The sequence below is a fragment of the Ursus arctos genome, unplaced genomic scaffold (assembly GCF_023065955.2).
Source record: "Ursus arctos isolate Adak ecotype North America unplaced genomic scaffold, UrsArc2.0 scaffold_18, whole genome shotgun sequence".
NCBI lineage: Eukaryota > Metazoa > Chordata > Mammalia > Carnivora > Ursidae > Ursus > Ursus arctos.
In genome coordinates this window covers 49,434,297-49,454,857 of record NW_026622852.1, presented here as the reverse complement: position 1 = coordinate 49,454,857, position 20,561 = coordinate 49,434,297, and the positions used below count along the sequence as shown (strand labels likewise).

General features: G+C 38.5%; 1 protein-coding gene across 6 annotated transcripts in view; it reads left to right on the top strand.

Annotated features, from left to right (window-relative positions):
* Nucleotides 1-20,561, top strand: part of STRBP (spermatid perinuclear RNA binding protein) — a 127,783-nt gene that overhangs the window by 34,291 nt on the left and 72,931 nt on the right. Inside the window, exon 1 of one of the 6 annotated variants that reach the window (XM_026513924.4) lies at nt 10,924-11,716. The exons of the other annotated variants lie outside the window; for them this stretch is intronic. The gene's annotated coding sequence lies outside the window, so the exon portion shown is untranslated. Of the gene's footprint in view, nt 1-10,923; nt 11,717-20,561 lie in introns of those variants that run through there. 6 annotated transcript variants of the gene reach the window in all.

The window sequence follows — 20,561 nt, the reverse complement described above, 5'->3', positions numbered from 1 at the left end:
GGATAATTCTTTTTTTTTTTTTCCTTTTTATTTTTTTATTTATTTATTTTTTATAATGATTTTTTATTATATTATGTTAGTCACCATACAGTACATCCCCGGTTTTCGATGTAAGGCTCGATGATTCATTAGTTGGGTATAACACCCAGTGCACCATGCAATATGTGCCCTCCTTACTACCCATCACTGGCCTATCCCATTCCCCCACCCCCCTCCCCTCTGTAGCCCTCAGTTTGTTTCTCATAGTCCATAGTCTCTCATGAGAAGGATAATTCTTAAGATGATGCCCCCTTATCTTCTTACCTGATTGACTAGATGAATTGGGATACCATCTAAGATAAGAGGTAGGAGACTTAGGTGTTGTGGGTGGTATAATTCTTGATCTGACTGATAATTACAAGGGCACTTTAAATTGTGCTTCTATGTTTTATGCATTTTTCTGCATTTAAGTTATATTTTACAATCTAAAGTGTTCAACAAAAACAACAAAAACAGGAGAAAATACAATTTGGGGTAAAAGATGCTGACGTTAGGGTTGCAGTTGGCATTTGGGGTGTCCATGCGACCCTCTCAATGGAGGTGTTTAGAAGGCAGTTAGATATGAAATCTGAAGTACAGAAGGATGGACTGCCAATACAGATGAAAGGATTAGATTAGATTAGGTCTGTAGTTCTCAAGCCTGGCTGTATGTTGAAATCTTCTGGAGAGTTTTAAAAAAGTACTGATAACCTAGATCCCACCCCAGGCCGATTAAATTGGTTTCTGGGGGTATGAGAATACAACACCTAGCTTAAATAGCTTCCTGTGCTTCTAATGCACAGAGATGAGAACCACTGGGTTACAGGAAGATCACTTATTCCCTACATTCTGTGACAGAGGGAGAGTTGTGCAAAGAGGATTTTGTAATTGCTTTAGAACTCAGTATAGGTTTATTCTTTTTTGGGGACATAATTCATATGCCTTGTGCTTTCCCCCCATTAATACCAGAGATTTAAAAAAGTATGCTCCTTGTTAAAACAGTGATGCATATGTGTTCTTAAAGAAAAATATGTGGAAGATACAGCTATTTTAGATAAAACAGTTTTGAAACAGAAGCTTTCCCTTATTGAAATGACCATGTCTTCTCTAATTTCAATTACTAATAGTGTATAGTCTTTGCAGCCAAACATAGAAAATTGCCTCATCAGCTGCAGTGTCTTTGAATAGTAAATATGAAGGACAATGATTGGTAAATGAATTGTGTGTATAATGTAGTCTGAAAGGCAGACAGCTGTAAATGGTGAGAGATTGTCTCTGATATTTGTGATATGGAAAGGACAGTTGCTCACTCATCGTTCTTTCATTCCCTCCCTGCGTGGCTTTATAACTCAGCAGGGTCCTGTATCCATCAATATGTATTAATAGCACCTGGACTGCCCAGGAGTATATTGGGAAATTATGTAAGTTACTAAACAAATAGATAAAAATGCATGGGACTTGCATTAGGCATGCCAGGGTTTGAGTTGAGGGCATGTAAATGACAGTTAAATGCAAAATTATTTGGTAACTATAAGAATCCAGAAACTAGAATGATTTATTGGGTTTGAGCATTTAGGGATGACTTAACACATAGCTGATTCTTCTAACACACTGGCCTCTGGTTCCTTGATCTCTTCTTCTCTAGTGATGTTGTTTACCATGGATGTCAGTCAGATCATGGACTTCAGATCCATTGATCCTACCATTTTTTCATTGTCTTTTATCTTTTTGATGTTCACACTTCCTTCCTCAACCAGCTTAAATTCCATAGTCATACAAACTTCTTAATATCCTCAACTCCTGTGCCCTTCTTGCTTTATCGCTCACTTGGCAACACCTACAACCCTGGCTAAACTGACTCCCTACTCAGTATGTGCACCCAGGCATCTGAACTTAATGGAAAACAGGCATTGCACGCATGTGCACTCACAGACTCCCACACCCATGCCAACTGATCTTGTTTTTAAAATCATGACCTTGGACCTTGAGTGGGTCCTTAATGCTGCCAGGCAATCATATGTCCCTAATCCATTCATTTTGTCACTCTCCTAGACAGCTCTTTTACACCATCCACTTTCTCTTTAAACCCATAACACCTCTCCCATTCAAGCAAGATGACCTTGCCTTCTGCTTCACTAAGAAAACTTAAGCACTCTGTATGCATTTTGCCCTCATTCCTGTTACTGTAGATGAACTGTCTGTGTAGGTATCAGGTAGTCTCCTTTACTTGTCTGCTGGATAGCATCCCCTCTCAACTACTCAAAAATATTGCTCCAAGAATCCCCCCACCTCCAGTTTTCCCACATTACTATTTTCATTTCTGTTGGATCATTCGTAGCATATAAACATGTTATTTTTCCCACTTTAAAAATACTTTCTCTTAATCCCGCTTTCCTGTCAGGTACTGTCCCATTTATTTGTGCTCCTTTTTTTTTTTTTTAATATTTTATTTATTTATTCGACAGAGATAGAGACAGCCAGCGAGAGAGGGAACACAAGCAGGGGGAGTGGGAGAGGAAGAAGCAGGCTCATAGCGGAAGACCCTGAGGTGGGGCTCGATCCCATAACGCCGAGATCACACCCTGAGCCGAAGGCTGATGCTTAACCGCTGTGCCACCCAGGTGCCCCTATTTGTGCTCCTTTGTAGCAAAAGTTCCAGAAAGAGTTCTCACCTCAACTGTTTTGAATTTCTTTCTTCCTATTCTCTCTCTCCTGTATTATTTTTTATTGAGATATAATTCACATACCATAAAATTCATCATTTTGAGTGTATAATTCAGTGGTTTTTAGTACATTCACAAAATTGTTTATCTATCACCACTAATTCCAGAATATTTTCATCATCCCACAAGAAACATCATTCTTAGTAGTCTCTCACTGTTTCTTCCTTGCCACAAGTCTTTGGCAACTACTAATCTACTTTTTGTCTCTATGGACCTGCCTATTCTGGATATTTCACATAAATGGAATCATACAATATGTGACCATTTGTGTCTGGCTTCTTGGTAATGTTTTCAAGGTTCACCCACGTTGTGACATGTATCTGTGCTTCATTCCTTTTCATGGCTGTATAATACTCCATTGTATGGATGTGTACCTACAACATTTTGTTTATCCATCTGTTGAAGGACATTTGGGTTGTTTCCACTTATTGACTGTTGTGGAATACACTACTATGAACTTTCATATTTAGGTTCTTGTGTGAATGTGTGTTCAGTCCTCTTGGGTGCATACCTCGGCGTTGCATTGCTGGGTCATATTGGTAACCTTACGTTTAACACTTTGAGGAACTATTAAATTCTTATGAAAGAACTGCATTTTATATTACCATCAGCAGTGTATGTAAATTCCAGTTTCTCCATCTCATTCTTTCCTAAGCCAACTTTAATCAGGCTTTTTTCCTCCTTCTCAGTTGAAACTGCCCTTGATAGGTCATTACTAACATCAAAGTACCTAAATTCACAGTCAATTCTCAGTTCTCATTGTGTTTGACCTATAAACAGCATTTGACATAGTTGATTTCTCATTTCTCCTTTTTTCACTTTTGGCTTCCAGAACACCACACATTTTTGCCCCCCCCCCCCCCCCCGCCCTTATTGATCAGTTCTTGTCAGTTTCCTTTGTTGTTTCTTCCTTTCTCCTCTTTAAAATTGGAGTTCTCATTGGGGATCTTATGTATATTTACACACCTTTTAATACTATTTGTATGCCGGCTCCCAAGTTGATATCTCAGATCTCTTTCTTGTAGAGCCATATATCCAACTGCCTGCCTGCTTAACAACCTCACCAGGTTGTCTAATAGACATCTGGAATGGAAAATGTCTAAAACCAAACCCCTTTTCTTCTCTTCATAATATGTTCCACTCATAGGTCTCCCCATCTCTAATGAAGAGAATTCCATCCTCTGGTTGTTCGGGCCAAAAACCTTGGTGTTAACTTTCACTCCTTCTTTCTCACATCCCATATCCGATCTTCTAGGAAGTCTTTGATGGCTTTACCTTCAAAGTATACAGTCAGATCGCTTCTTGCCGCCTCTACCTTTGCTATCATCTTGGTCTGGTCATCATCTTCTACCTGGATCTTTGTAAAAAATTCCTAGTCAGATCCCCTGCTAAGGTACCTTTGCCTCTAGCAGTCTAGCTCAATACAATAACTGGAATAATCCTTGAGGAGTATGTCATATCCTATTCATTTTCTGCTCACTCCTGCATTGGCTTTCCATTTCACTCAGTAATAGCCAAACAAGGCCCTGTTTCATCTGACAGTATTCCTTTTCTGACCTCATCTACTGTTATTCTGCCTGGTTTACTCCATTGGCCTCTTTGCTATTTTTCTTTTCTTTTCTTTTTTTTTTTTTTAAGATTGATTTATTGTAGAGAGAGAGTGTGTGTGTGTGTATGTGCATATGTGAATTGAGGGAGGGGCAGAGGGAGAAATCTTCAAGCAGACTCCCTGCTGAGTGCAGAGCCCCACACAGGGCTCGATCCCATGACCCATGAGATCACCACCTGAGCCCAGACCACTAGTCAGACGCCTAACTGACTGAACTACCCAGGCACCCCACCCCTTGCTATTTTTCAAACAGGTCAGGCATGCTTTAGACTCAGTGCCTTTGCATTTGCTGTTCCTTTTGCTTGAAATTTTCTTCACCTCTTTTAAAATCTACTCTAAACTTGTGAATTAAGCTTACTCTAACTTTTAATTCTGCAACTTGTTTTTTCCCTACTCGGTTCCTCTTACTCTGCTCTCTTATTTTTACATGACACTTGAGTTATTGATTGGCTGCATTATTGACTTATTTATGATGTTTATGATGTATGGCTCTCCTTCCAAACCCCTCTGCTAGGCTGAAGCTCCATGAGGGTAGGGATATTTGTTTTATTTACTGGTGTGTCCTAAATGTTTAGGGACAGTGATGGTACATATTAGCCACTCAACAAATATTTGTGGAATGAGCAAATAAATGGATAGCTATGTGGGGGAGGTGGGGTCTGAGGCAGATCTTGAAATATTTTGATAAGCAGAAGTTTTGGGGAGAAAAGAACAGCTTGGAATCTATTTTCTTTCCTACTCTTCTCTGTGCCTTTCACAAAATCAGCTATCCTTCAAGGGATGGGCATATGAATTAGGACGGAGTTTGAATCTGCTTCTTACTGTGTATATGACCCTGAGCAAGATTTGTGGCCACTCTTGAGGCTTTTTTTAAAAAGTCATTTTTTTAAAGACCCAGGAAGCTTGCTTTTTTTTTTTTTCTTTCTTTCTTTCTTTTTTTTTTTCTTTTGAGAGAGAGCATGTGAGAGCGAGCAGGGGTAGAGGGAGTGGAAGAGAGAATCTTAGGCTCTACGCCTAGTGCAGAGCCCAACGCAGGGCTCAGTCTCATGACCCCGAGATTGTGACCTGAGCTGAAGTCAAGGGTCAGATGCTTAACGGATTGAGCCACCCAGGCATTCCAAAAAAGTAATTTTTATTAAGGTGTATACTTTACATTTAGTAAAGCTCACCCTTTTCGGGTATACAGTTGTTTTGAAGTTTGCTAGATTTTCTCAATTGTGTAACTGCCACAATCAAGATATAAAATATTTTCATCACTTCAGGAAGTTCCTTTGGGTCCCTTTGTAGTCAGTCACCTCCCTTTATCTCCCATCCCTGGCAACCACTGATCTAATTCCTTTCCCTATAGTTCTACTTTTTCCAGGATGTCATACACATGTAGTCACTAGGTCTGACTCCTTTTGAGTCAGACCTCTTTCATTTAGCCTAGTGCTTTTGAGATTCATACATGTTATTACATGTATCAGGAGTTGATACCTTTTTATTGCTGAGTAGTATTCCAGTGTATGGATATACTAACAATTTGTTTTTTCATTTATCAGTTGATGTATTTTTGGGCTGTTAATAGTTTTTAACATTTATGAGTAAAGGTGTTATATATTTTTATGTATCATATATACATTAAAAAGTATTTTTTGGAGGGTGGACCTGTGTTTTCATTTCTTGTGGGTAAATACCTAGGAGTGGGATTGTATGGTAAGTGAATTTCACTTTATAAAAAACTGCCAAACTGTTCTTCAGAGTGGTGAGTCTTTTTCACATTTATCAAATGGGCTGTTAGTTAGGAGCCCATAGTTGGAAGCAACAAAAATGGACTCTGGCAAGGGAACTTAGGAATAAGATACTATGTGGTGGCTCACAGAATCCCTTGGAGGTGCCCCAAATGTAGAAAAGGGGTTTCAGATATAGGGCTACTAAAAGGAAATGACCTGTATGTACCTCATCTACCTCCAGGGGTGGTTGTGAGTAGAAAAAATAATTTCCATGTAATGTCTAGAACTTATTAGGTGCTTTCTACTTAGTAGGGTATAAATGCTTGTTTACTTACCTGTCTACTTCTTTCTTGTCTGTCTTTTTAAAGTAAATTTCATTGAAGTATAATGAAACAGTGCATAAATCCCAAGTATATACAGCTTGATGGATTTTCATGAAGTGAATTCATCCTTTTAAGCAGTACCCAGAAGAAGAAATAGAATATTACTAACATCACAGAAGCCTCTCTCATGTCCCCTACTAGAAACTCCCCACTTTCTGCTGCACTAGGTAATAGGTATCTTGACATGAGTAGTTTTGCCTCTTGCCAACTTTATATAACCAAAGCTGTATGTTACATTTGGTGTGTATGATTTCTTTCAACACTCAGGCTCATTTGCGAGCTTCACCCATGTTTTTGTGTGTGGTAAGAGTTGATTTCATATTCTGTTGTATGAATGTAAAACCGTCCATTCTATTGATGGAAATATGGGTTATTTCCAGTTTTGACTAATGCAAGTAAGTGTTGTTATGAATATGCTTGCATGTCTTTTGGTTTACACACACACACACACACACACGTTTCTGTGGGTATGTAACATGGAGTGGAATGACTGGGTCATGGATTCTGCCATGTGTAGCTTTAGGAGAGAGTGCCAAGAAGTTTTCTAAAGTAGTTTTTCCACTTTATACTCCTGTCAGTAGTACATGCAGGTTCCGGTTGGTTACATCTTTTTTGACATCTTTGTCCTTTCAGTAAGACTTTGTACCCAGGATAACACTTGCTTGATTCTACCTAATCAGTTCCATGTGTCTATTATATTAAGTCTTTGATTTTTTAAAAAAAATCTCTGTCCTCAGTATCAAGTACAGAATATAGGATGTATATGGTAAATAAATGCTCAGTGGAAGTTGCATGAAAAAAATAAAGACTGTAGGCTGGGTAATCTTGGCATTTTTTTGGGAGAGAGAACTTTGTGATCTGACTGAATTAGAAGTGGATGGTATGTTGGAAACGGTGAAAGGGTTGAATTAAGTCAGATGGAATCTGATTGGATTCTGTAAGTAATAGATAGCTCTTTTTTGTTTTCGGAACTGGGAGAGAGTTCATGAAAGCTATTTTGTTCTGTGAATGAAGAATCTCATTTTTGTTTAAAAGTGTGCCCAGCTCTTAGGAAACAGTAACAAAAAAAGATTTGGGCTGATGATTGGACACAGATTAGACAAGGCATGGGCTGGTGTCTATTTGGTCGGCTTTATCTCTTCTTAGTTTCTTCATAAATGGAGCTCACATCTCTTTGTCAAGATTAGAACTAATATAAAAATGTGAGTAGGTTTTTTTTTCTTTTTCTCGGCAGATTTTATTCTGTGGCAATCCAAGATTCAGAACTTTAAAATGTATGTTGCAGAGTATAATTTATGGAAGAAAGGAAGTTCAGCTTCTTCCAGTGTCAATCCATGTGGAATTTTGACTAGCTAACTGTAGTATTTCCAAAGTGGCTTGCCTACCTTCTCTTCTGCTTTGTTGTTCTACTCTAGCACCTTTGTTCTGTTTGTGTCATAATCAAAAATAAGATTTTTACAAAGTGGCATGAAGTTCATTTCATAGTTTTTGTTAATTAAAAAGCACATAAATATGGGGGCATGGGTGGCTCAGTTGGTTAAGTGTCTTTCTTCAGCTCAGGTCATGATCCCAGGATCCTGGGATCTTGCCCTACATCGGGCTCCCTGCTCAGTGGGGAGCCTGCTTCTCCCTCTCCCTTTGCCTGCCGCTCTCCCTGCTTATACTCTCTCTCTTTCTGTCTGTCAAATAAATAAGTAAAATCTTGGGGCACCTGGGTGGCTCAGTCGTTAAGCATCTGCCTTCGGCTCAGGGCATGATCCCAGGGTTCCGGGATCGAGCCCCACATAGGGCTACCTGCTCCGCTGGGAAGCCTGCTTCTTCCTCTCCCACTCTCCCTGCTTGTGTTCCCTCTCTGGCTGGCTGTCTCTCTCTTCGTCAAGTAAATAAAACCTTTATAAATAAACAAACAAATAAAATATTAAAAAAACAACAACACAAAAATATAATGTTTTTTAGAATCAGATTTTAGTAGAAGAGAATAAAACCAAGAAGAAAAAACCTTGTAATGTTAAATCTGCATTGGAAATATCAATATGAACTTATGATTTAAAAAATAAGTATATTTACTTGCCCTATCCACTGAAAGGACCTATCAGCAATGACATCCAGTGGAGAAGAGCATACCTAGTGCCCAAATAACTTAATTTTCAGTGCCATTTCCCACTAAAAGAAACCTTGGAGAAATGTTCCTTGGAGCTGGTTCTAGATGTGGGGCAGGAAAAGTGCTAGCTGAGTCTGGGACATCTTGTGTCAAAAAGCAAGGGAGCTGGGGTGCCTGGGTGGCTTAGTGGGTTAAGTATCTAACTCCTGGTTTTGGTTCAGGTCATGATCTCATGGGTCATGGGATCCAGCCTAGCATCAGACTCCACGCTCAGTGGGGAGTCTGTTTGAAGATTCTCTTCCTCTGCCCCTCACTCTCACGTGCTTTCTCTCTCTCTCAAATAAATACATCTTAAAAAAAAAAAAAAGCAAGGTTGCTGTCAAAGACCAGCAGTTCATGTCCAGAGGACCCAGGAACTCACTTGTAAAGCCTACCCCAGATTTGAGACAACTTGTGTATGCATGATGAAGAACTATGGCAATGGACATTGAATTTTAAGAATATTCTATTAGTTCATAGGGAGTTGGGGTGGGGGGAGAGGAGGGTGAGGGGTGTGGAGAGAAAGGTAGAGCTCTTCTTTGCATAAGATCACCAGAGAATAAATGAAAAAGGAATGATATAATTAGAAAATCATCTTTTTGTATACCCCAGTGTAATAATTTAGTTCAGGCAAGGATCATTGGCGGATGCAAAAACTGCTAAGTTGTTAGGGAAAAAGGATATTCACACAGTATTAAAGTATCACGTCACAGATTACTTACTACTTACAAAAGGGAAAATAATTTTATAATGTGGAGATCTGGCGTTTATCACCTTAACCAAGTGATTAATCTTAGGATCACCAAGGTGACATCAAGTACTCCCTGACTTGATGCAGTAAGAACTATGTAACATTACCTCTGGTTATATTATTGCCAGAAATGAGGAAATAATCAGAGAAATCATAATGTGGGGCATTCCATATGACAGTTGCCCTAGACTCCTAAAAAAGGCACTGACATGAAAAATGAAAACAAAGGTAAGGAGACTGGGGTATTTTTTAATAACCTTTTTCTCCTTGATTACTTTGGAAGCTATGTAGTCTTTTTCAGTTCTTTTGATGGATTTTTTTTAAAGAAAATTTGTCATGCATCTTTGACTTACTAGAGTCTGTTTTTACTTGATACTGTTACCCTTTATCTTGACAATGTATGCATCTTAGAACACTTTAACTTCTTTACCCGCATCTCAGCTTAGTTGTTATAGTTGTGTACTTTATATATTTAAACCTCACAAGTCAATATCGTTATATTTTGTAACATTTGAACTGTTAGTATTAATTTGAATTTATCTGTTTACAGTTGACTCTTGAACAACACAGGTTTGAACTGCATGGGTCCACTTGTACATGGATTTTTTTCCGTATAGTATAGTACTGTAAATGTATTTTCTCTTCCTTATGAGTTTCTTTTCTTTCTTTCTTTCTTTTTTTTTTTTTTAGATTTTGTTTATTTGAGAGAGAGTGAGGGCGAGAAAGAGAAAGAACTCACAAGGAGGGAGAGGGAGAGAGAGAAGCAGACTCCTCATTGAGCCCGGAGTCTGATGAGGGGCTCAATTCCAGGACCCTGGGATCATGACCTGAGCTGAAGGCAGACCCTTAACCAACTGAGCCACCAAGGCACTCCTTATGATTTTCTTACTAACATTTTCTCTAGCATACATTATTGTAGGAGTACAGTATATAATACCTATAACATACAAAATATGTGTTGAGTGTTTATGTTATCAGTGAGGTTTCAGGGCAGCAGTAGGCTATTAGTAGTGAAGTTTTGGTGGAGTCAAAAGTTATATGCAGATTTTGTGCATGGGGAGGGGTCAGCACCCCTAACGTCTTATGTTGGTCAAGGGTCAACTGTATTTATCTATTTCTTTGCTCCTCTTCTGTCTGAACTCTGATCTTTTATCTGTGATAATTTTCTTTCTGTTGGAAGAACAGCCTTCAGAATTTTTTTATTTTAATAAATATTTTATTTATTTGACAGAGAGAGACACGGCGAGAGAGGGAACACAAGCAGGGGGAGTGGGAGAGGGAGAAGCAGGCTTCCCACCAAGCAGGGGGCCCGATGCGGGGCTCAATCCCAGGACCTTGGGATCATGACCTGAGTGGAAGGCAGACGCTTAATGACTGAGCCACCCAGGTGCCCCTAGAATTTCTTTTAGTATAGGTCTTCTGGTGGTGAACTCTCTTTTCTCCCCCCACCCTCCCCGAAAGTGCATTCATTCCTGAAGGACATATTCCCTGGATATAGAATTCTGTATTGCAAGTTACTTTCTTTAAGCACATTGAAGATAACCATTCCTCTTCTGGCTTCCATTGTAAATATCGAGAGCTGTCAGTCTGCCTCTCCTTTGAGGGTAATTTGTCTTTTTGCTCTCACTTACATTTTATAACAACCTTGTGGGATGTAGGTTTTATTTTTGTTTGTGCAGGTGCGAATAGAAACTCAGGACAACTTGCCAGCCAAACAGTTAGCAAATGGTAGATTAAAATCCAGGTCTATTGGACATCAACTCCTGTACTTTCCCCACTTTGCCTTACTGCCTCTCACTAAAGAAAAGTATATACTCATCTCTTCAACAGTATTTATTCAGCTCCCGTTATATGTATAACACTGCTGCAGACTGAGGTGGATACCAGATTTTGAGGCATAATGCTGACCCTCAGTTTTATGGTTTAGAGAAAAACATGCCAAAAACATTAGAGTTGCAATGAGGCAGTATATGGCTAATAGCTAAAATGGTGATAGCTTGCAGTAATTAAAGAGTTTATGCAAAGGGAATTTCACATTTGTCTGGAAGTGCCAAAGATTGTCCTGGAAAGAAGGTGGAATGTTGTCTGAACCCCGGGCAGATTTGTTGAGGGTGGAAATTGTAGAGGCTGTTTTAGGCAGGGGCAAATCATTTGAAGAAAGGCACGGAGGGCTAAATGATGGATTTGGGGGATGGCAGCACCGTTGATTTGGCTCTAGCTGAAGGTTGTAAATGTTGTTGGAGATAAGATTGTATGTGAGGTGATGCCTCATTATGGAGAGCCATATATTCCTATTCTCTATCTTCTAGGTGGCAGGGAGCCCTTGAAGAGTTGTTTGGGGTGGAGTGATACAATGAAAGCAGAAAGTATTACTTGGAGGGTAAGAGCTTGTCCTGATTCCATATTCCAACCTAAATTTCAAATTATGGCTGTATCACTTCCTCACTAATACTGTAAGTTAGTTATCTTTTCAAAGCCTCAGTTTCCTCATTTGTGAATTTGAAATAATTATAGTACTTCATAGTTGTTGTGAGGATTAACTAAGTTAATATGTGCAATGTACTTAGAACAATGGCTGGAACAGAGTAAGCACAATTTAAGTATTTGGCATCATTTTATTATTATTACTAAATGAGATGATACATATTAGTAACCAGTGTCTGGCACATGGTTAATCACAATTCTGGTTACCAATAGAATGTGTATAGGATAAATATTATTAACCAAATTATCTTTTCATACGGTTGCACCTGGGTATAGGGAATGTAAAACCTTTGAAGTCGTGTTAATGTATGGATAAGCTATGTGATTCACTGAGGTCATGTCCCCATTGCATCATTTTTGTGATTACGTATTACATATCATTCCTAATCTCCTCAGTTAATTCATTTTATCAGTAACAATAATAGTGAAGAAAACATCCCATGTTAAGACTCTGTCGTCAGGGGGTGCCTAGATGGCACAGTCAGTTAAGTGACTCTTGGTTTCAGGTCAGGTCTGTTGGGCTCCACACTCAGTGCAGAATCTGCTAAAGTTTCTCTCTCCCTCTCCCTTTGCTCCCTGCCTCCCCCTGCCCTCCCAGGCATGCACGCTCGCTCTTTCTCTCCCAAATAAATAAAGAACTCTTTAAAAAAACCAGACTCTGTAGTCATAAGAGAGAGAAGGAGGTAGTTAAATCTGTGATGAAACTTGTGTCATAGGAGGAAGCTGTAAATATGCCGTAGGAAAGATGTAGGAATTGTGCTGGTTCCTGAATTTAGAAACATCATCTCTGGGTTCTATTTAACATTGTTTCTTCAGGAAATGGTGTGTAACCTGAGGATGCTAACTAAGCTTCCGCCATAGGTATGAAGAATAAAAAACCGCTTTCTCTGTTAACATTTTTTCCAAGGGAAATTGTATAAAGTCATTGAAGCTACAGGACTGACGGACTAGGAATGCATTTAAGTGAGGGCTCATTAATCTTTTAAGAAGTAGAAAAGCAAACATATGTCAGAGAAGCAGTGTGGATTTACAGTATTAAAATGCCAGTATCTTCAAATATTGTCACAAAGGAGAATGGGAAATGATTTAAGAATGGATACCACTTATGTATTTCTTTTAAGGTTGAATAATGCAGCATAAAACCAGATGACTTTACTGACAATATCTGACAAGCAGCTAATTGTAATTTTAAGTGAGGTTTAACTTATTTAACTTATTGGAATGATTTTGCTAGAGAAATTTCCTTTCAGTTAATGTACTCTTTAAGTCTAGAGGGACTAAACACATGGTGCTGTTTTTTAGATTGTATGTCAGATATTCTGTGGTCTCTAATTACTAATGATTTGAACATTTTTGTTTTAATTGGCAGTTTTTTTTAAAAAAAGAAAATTCCTGTAAATACTTCCACATTTTTCCTATTTTCTATATTCTTTGTGCTTTGTATAAATTGGCAAGGGAAGAACTTTGCATATGGTCTGTTTTTCTTGGAATAAGGTTTTTTTGTGTCTTCTTTTCTTTCTGGTCTGCTTTCCTAACCTTTGACCACTCTGTTAACAGATGATCAATTTATCCTTGTATTCATCATTTTGATTAACTGTTTCGAAAAAGCTCAAGTTCTAACAGTGACTTAAGTTTTCTCATGACAGCATCCTTTAGGATTGTATAACTCATTTCATTATGACAGTTTCGATTCTTGAAGCTCCTTTTATCTTTTGAGTTTTTATCTGTGTAATGCTGAATGGAAGGCCTAACCTTAACATTTTAAGTTACTGGATGATTGTTTCTTTCTGACCCCTTAAGCTGAATTTTTAGTTAGTTGGCTGTACCTTATGAAGTAGACAAGGCAGGTATCTTTTACTTGAAGACACTTTAGTGTAGCGATCCACAGGTTTTGGCACCTAACAGATTTGGGTTCAAATTGTACATTTGCCCTTGTGGTGAGTCTCAGCTCCTCAAATGAGGAGCCTTAAAATGGAGACTGATCATGGGCTGATGTAAACATTAAGTTAGATTATTAATGTAAAGTGTCTTGTACACACTGTGGTACATGGGGGATCAAAAATGAAGTAACTGCCAAGGTGATGATTTTACAAGATTGGTCGTGATGTGGTAGCAGTGTTTGCTGTTTATATGAGCAGTTTCCTCAAATGAATTATCTGGGAATAAAGCACCTTTAGAATGAATTGTAGTCAGCATCTCAGTTGAAACACACTCTTATACACTTGAATTTTCTTCCCAGCAAGCAAAGGGTGCACAGTAACTGTGCTCATAGCATCTGCTTGCTTACAGCCTAGTAGAGATACTGCCCTAGGGCAAGATTGTCTAAGTTATGAGTCATATGCCTCCCACGAAAATACCAAGACAGACACCTTTGCTTGGTGGCTCAGTCCATTAAGCATCTGACTTGATTTTGGCTCAGGTCCTGATTTCAGGGTTATGAGATCAAGCCCTGAGTTGGGCTCAGTGCTCGGTGTGGAGCCTGCTTAAGATTCTCTCTCTCTCTCTTTCTCTCTCTCCCTCCCTCCCCCCATTTCCCTGCTCACATGTGCGCGCGCTCTCTCTCAAAAAAATACCAAGACAGTCATAATTGGGTCATTAGTCATTTTTTCATTTGTTTATTTTTTTGACAAATATTTGAGAGCTTACTCTCCAGGTACTGTGATATATACAAAGAGTACGGCAGAGAACAAAACACAATATCTGCCTTTAAGGAACATGTAGTTATAGAACTGTTCAGTGGTGCAACATAAGGCAAAGCTAGTACAGAGGGAGCATGTGGGAGGGCTAATTTATTCAGTCCTGGCTGGGAATGGGCCGAGGTAGAGGTCAAGATCAGGGAAGGCTGCTGGGGAAGGTGCTGTCTAAGCTGAGGGCATAATGAGGGTAAAAGGTCTAAGAAGTTAAGGGTGGTATTTTGAAATTTTTATTCTAAGAGTTGAGCATCTTATTTCTGAGAATAGGTTACTGAGGAAGCATGCTCACGTCTAATTTCCAGCAGAAGTGGGAAATCAGATTTTAGAAATGCTTTCTTTTTCTCGTTGTTGGGGATAGGGAGGGAGTGGGCCTAACTTTGTGATCTGGAAAAACTAGAGTCCGGAATCTCACTTGGAAGCTGGAGTTTTAAACATTACCAACGATGTCTTTATTTAGTTTCTGTAATTTTGTTACAATAAATGTTGACTCAGTAGCAAAAGGGATTAGCATGGTTCTGGTCCCTACCCCACCTCCATCCTTAAGAATTAAGATCTGAGAGGCTAAATGATTGGGTGAGCAGTGCAGATAGTACTAAGAACACTGGGCTTTGGAATCAGGCAGCTGATTTAGTACATGAATCATAAATAAACATAAATAACATGAATACATAAACAAACGAATTCATATCTTGGCTCTGTCATTCACCCTATGGTATTGGGCAAATAATGTCTCTGTTAAGAAGGTTGAAAGACATTCTTGTTTAGTTTCAAAATGGGTCCTGTTAATGTAGATGGTTCTTCAGGGATGAGGAACCCAAGACTCAGGTAAGTTACATGCTTGCTCTTCTATACACATATATGTATGTATATATGTGTGTGTTTGTGTGCATGTATATATGTATATATGTCAAGATTCATAAAGATGTTAATAGATTTTTATGTTTGTTCTTTCATAACTGTATAAGATAGGTAGATAGAGGTGTAACCGCAGAAGAAATGAAGTGGTGCTTTGAAGGGAGAATTGGTTTTAGACTTGAGTTGGGATGAAGGAAGGCTTCCTGGAGAGGTAGCCTTTGAGAGATGAGTGGGCTTTTTTGGCAGATGCTTTATAGCAGAGTGAGTCATAAGGAGCTCCAGTTCTGTAGACAGGTTATCTGGTTTGAATCCTGGCTTTGCCATTGACTAGCTGTTTGATCTCAGATAAATTACTCTTCTAGACTATTGTTTCTTCTGTAAAATTGATATAATGACATCTTCCACAGAGGGTTTTTGAGGATTAAATGAAGTAATGCATGTAAAATGCTTACCCAACTGCTTGGTGTACAGCAAACATTGCTGTTATTGCTGTGGCATCATCATTATTACTGATAGGGATTGGGGAGGCCTTTTTAGGCAAGAGAGAATTTATTCTGCTCTGTCTTGATAAACTGTCGTTTTTGGTTTGTTTGTTTTTTAAGATTTTATTTATTAGAGAGAGGGAGCACACAAGCAGGGGGAGCAGGAGAGGGAGAAGCAGGCTTCCCGCTGAGCAGAGATCCCGACGCAGGGCTCTATCCCTGGGCCCTGGGATCATGACCAGAGCCGAAGGCAGACGCCCAACTGAGTGAGCCACCCGGGTGCCCCTAAACTATCAAATTTTGATAAATAATCTAGTGGTTGTATTTTTCCGTTTATGAATCACACACTGAATAATTGAGATTTAGTCCAGATTCTTCTTGAACTGCAGAATTTGTTGCAGACTGAAAAAAACACCAGTCACAAGCTCATGGTGTATTGTGTTGCTGTCCCTTGAGTTCAGGACTCGCTGTCATTGGTTAGGTTGGAAGGGTCATCTTCTCTGTTTATATAACACTGTACTTTCTAAAATACTTGCCCAACTGTTACTCCGTGATCCTCACAGTAGCCTTGTGAAGCACATAGAGTGGGAAGTCTTATTTTTTCCAGAAGCAAAATCCACAGGGCCAGGGGAAAGGTCTCTGTGGCTGTTAGGGCCATTCCAACATTATATAGCCCTGGTCTTCTGACTTACATTCCATTTTTTTCCTTTACTTTTTTGTGCATTGAAGTCTGTCAGTAAACCTGAGTTTGCATTTAATTGCTGCCATTTACTAGTTGAGTGATCTTGTAAGAGTTCTTTATGAGTCTGTTTTTCCATCTGTCAGATGATGAGACCTTGAATCACACAGGATTGTCTGTGATGCTGAATTTGTGTAATGCTTTGTAGGAATTGCTTTGTATAATGTTGTAGGTAGTGTGTATTAAGACACAGTTTATTCACTAATTGCTGTCTTATCTGCCTAATGATAATGCAGGTGGGAAATAGTCCTATTTCAATACTGCCTCTAATGTTTTTATCCTACTTACTTGAGGGTAAGATCTTTGATAGTGATGTGAAGGCTCTATCTTGGGAAAACCTAGGTGATCTGGGAGTGTTTGACAGGAGAATAATAATACTTCACAAAATAACAATCTATTTTTCACATCATTACTTGTGTTGCTTGGTCTTTCCCCTTTGTCTTTCTCTTGCTCTCTCCCTTTTTTGGTTTAGTATTACCCAGGTGGTTAAACAATTTAAAGCTTTCCAGCTAATAAATACATTATTTTAGAAGTTTGAAGTTTCTTTCCCACGGGAAATTCAGACAACGGGATTTCTTTTACATATGAAGATCATTTTTCATGTGTGTTTATCAGTTATTTATATACTGTTTTCCTCATGAACCTCTGTCAGAGGTAGGTGAATATATAGTTCTATAAATACCATATTAACTGGAATTACAAAATGTACAAATTGAATAGAACAAATTATTTCTATAATCTTATTTTTTGTTGAATGTTAAATATATACATGGGCACTTATTTATTAAGTGGTTGAGTTATTGTTATGAAAACCCTAATCTTAAGTTTTCTAATAGCTGAGAAAATCTGCAGTAAGGAAGAATTTTTGCATTTGACTTGTTCTTTTTCTGAACAGAGGTTGTGAAAAAACACTGAGGTTGACTTGGAAGTGTCATTTATGAGTTATGAGACTCTTGAGTTGGCATCTACGTTTTAAGGGTTGGGCAAGAAACAAGTTTTAAAATACAAGGATATTTTCTATGGACATGGAAGTTTTTGTTCCCTTTCCAGTATGTAGCAAGCTATGAGTACTTATTAAATTGCAGTTTCATGAATACTGTTGTATTGAGTATGCCAGGAGTCCAATTATAGTTTGTGACATAGACATAATAACTGGCCTAATAACTTAGGATACCATGTCAGCAATTCATATTTTTGAAGTTATCCACATTAGGAAAAATAGTATAACAGCTGTTTACAGCTGAGTAGATTTGACTTTAATTAAAAAAGTTATACTCCAGGGGCCCCTGGGTGGCTCACTTGTTAAGCGTCTGCCTTCAGCTCAGGGCATGATCCCAGGGGCCTGGGATCGAGCCCCACATTGGGCTCTCTGCTCTGCTGGGAAGCCTGCTTCTTCCTCTCCCACTCCCCCTGCTTGTGTTCCCTCTCTCGCTGGTTGTCTCTCTCTCTGTCAAATAAATAAATAAAATCTTAAAAAAAAAAAAAAAAAGTCATACTCCAGTCAAGAAGACCAAAACTCAGTTTAGTCAACATAGGCTTTAGTTAACATAGGGTTAGAAGCTTTTAAAAAAATTGTATAGAGAGACACCTGGATGGCTCAGTCCCTAAGTTACTCATAGTGATCAAGTCCCACGTTGGGCTTCCTGCTCAGCGGGGAGTCTGCTTCTCCCTCTCCCTCTGCCTGCTGTTACCTCTGCTTGTGCTCTTTCTCTCTTTCAGACAAATAAATAAATAACATCTTTAAAAAAATTGGATATAATGTGGATGGAATTAGATCATGGATTAGCTGTAATCCTTGTTTAAGGCATGCTGTCATTGGCTCTCACATAGCCTTGTTTTTGTTTTATTTTATTTATTTTAAAAGATTATTTATTTTAGAGAGAGAGAGAGAGAGAGCATGCACATGGGGGGGGCACAGAGGGAAAGAATCTCAAATGGACTCCTCACTGAACATAGAACCTGATGCGGGGCTCCATCCCAGGACCCTGAGATCACGACTGGAGCCGAAATCAAGAGTTGGACACCCAACCGACTGAGCCATCCAGGCTTATTCTCTTTTTAGAATTTAAGAAGCCCCTGTAAACCCACCACCAGAACAAAAGGATAGGTCCTTAATAATCTACGTCTGACTTTTTTTAGGTTCTCCCACCCTTATGCTTCTCCCCTCCCCCCAGAATTTACAACCTGAATTCTGTGTTCCTCATTCTCTAGTTTTCCAGTTTTGTATAGCTTCATGACATCTTTATGGATTCATAGAAAGTATATCTTTTTGTTTTGGGTTTAATTTTACAAAAAAGACATTCTATATGTAATCATTTGAGACTTACTATTTTTATTTAATATTGTATTGCTAAGATTTATCCGTGTTGTTGCGTGTTACTGTAGTAGTTGCATACACTTTGCTGAGTAATAATCCGTTATATCAAAGTAACATAGTTTATTCATTCATTCTCCTGTGAATGGGTATTTTCCATGTTTTCTAGGTTTTTTTGCTACCGTGAATAATTTTGCTGTGATCATTTTAATACATGTCTCTTGTACATGTAAGTTTCTCTTCATACATACCTAGGAGTAAAACCCCTGGGTAATAGAGTATGGGGTTATTCAATTTGTGGAAATTATGCCAGGCATTTTTTCCCATTGTCAATCTGTAAAAGACCCTACAGACATATCCCTTCTAACAGTTGGAATTGTCAGACTAAATTTTTGTACCTTGAATGGGTATAAATGGTATTACATTTTCATTGGTTTTGTGTTTTTTGTTTTTTTTCCTGTGAAATGCTTGTTTGTGACCTCTTTTTTTTTTTCCCCCTCACCTGGGTTTTTTGTGCTTTTCCTTTGGATTTCAAGTCGTCTTTATGTAGTTTTGATACTTTTGTTAGATGTACATATTCTAAAAGTCTTTTCAGTTTGACTTTTCACATTCTTTAAGGTGTTTTTGATAACCAAAAGTTCTAGATTTTAATATACTTGAATATATTTTATAGCCAGCACTTCTGTGTCTTTAAGGAATTGTTTTTCTTTTTCTTATTTTATATGCCAGTATCTGTTCATGTTACAGATGACATTTATTTAAAGGTCTGAGGTTGCAGTGGTAGGACAACAGAGAGGACAGAATGTAGCTTAAGATGTGAATAACACTCATTTCTCCTCCCCAGCCCCAAAAAGAAAATAAACCCTTGTTAAAAGCTGGATTCATATTTGTGCTTTAAACCTGAGTGGAGGTCACTGGTCTGCTATCATGATTTTTCCCTAACCTCTTACCAGCCTGTATGTCTCCTGAATGATTTACCTTTCTCTGGACCTTACTGTATGGTTAAAAAAAAGTTTTTTTTTATAATGACCAACAGGTGAGAAAATGATTATGACCTTCCTGATCCATTTAGACAAACATTAAAAGGATGTTACATGAATATATGTTTATATTAGAAGTTACTTTTATTCTTGAATGTTAAAATAGTTGGAATAACGTCTTTGGTTATTCCCCTGGATAAATCTATGTAGGAGTATGTCTCATTCCATTAAATACATACACACACACACACACACACACACACACACACACACACACTTTTTAGTCTTCTTTGATGGAACTTTCTTGTATCTTCTTTCCAACATCAGTATTTAGTTTAAACTGAAAAATTTCGTAATCCCCAAAGGCTAAGAGCTAAAATAATTTTCTGCTTAAGAGGACCAAGGTTCAGGGCGCCTGGGTGGCTCAGTCATTAAGCATCTGCCTTCGGCTCAGGTCATGATCCCAGCGTCCTGGGATCGAACCCTGCGTCAGACTCCCTGCTCAGTGGGAAGCCTGCTTCTCCCTCTCTAGCTCCCACCTGCTTGTGTTCTCTCACTTGCTGTCTCTCTGTCAAATAAATAAATAAAATCTTTAAAAAAAAAAAAAAAAAAGAGGACCAAGGTTCCTTTTTGTTTCTGAATATTTTACACATGTGGGCATAATTTTAAAAACATTTT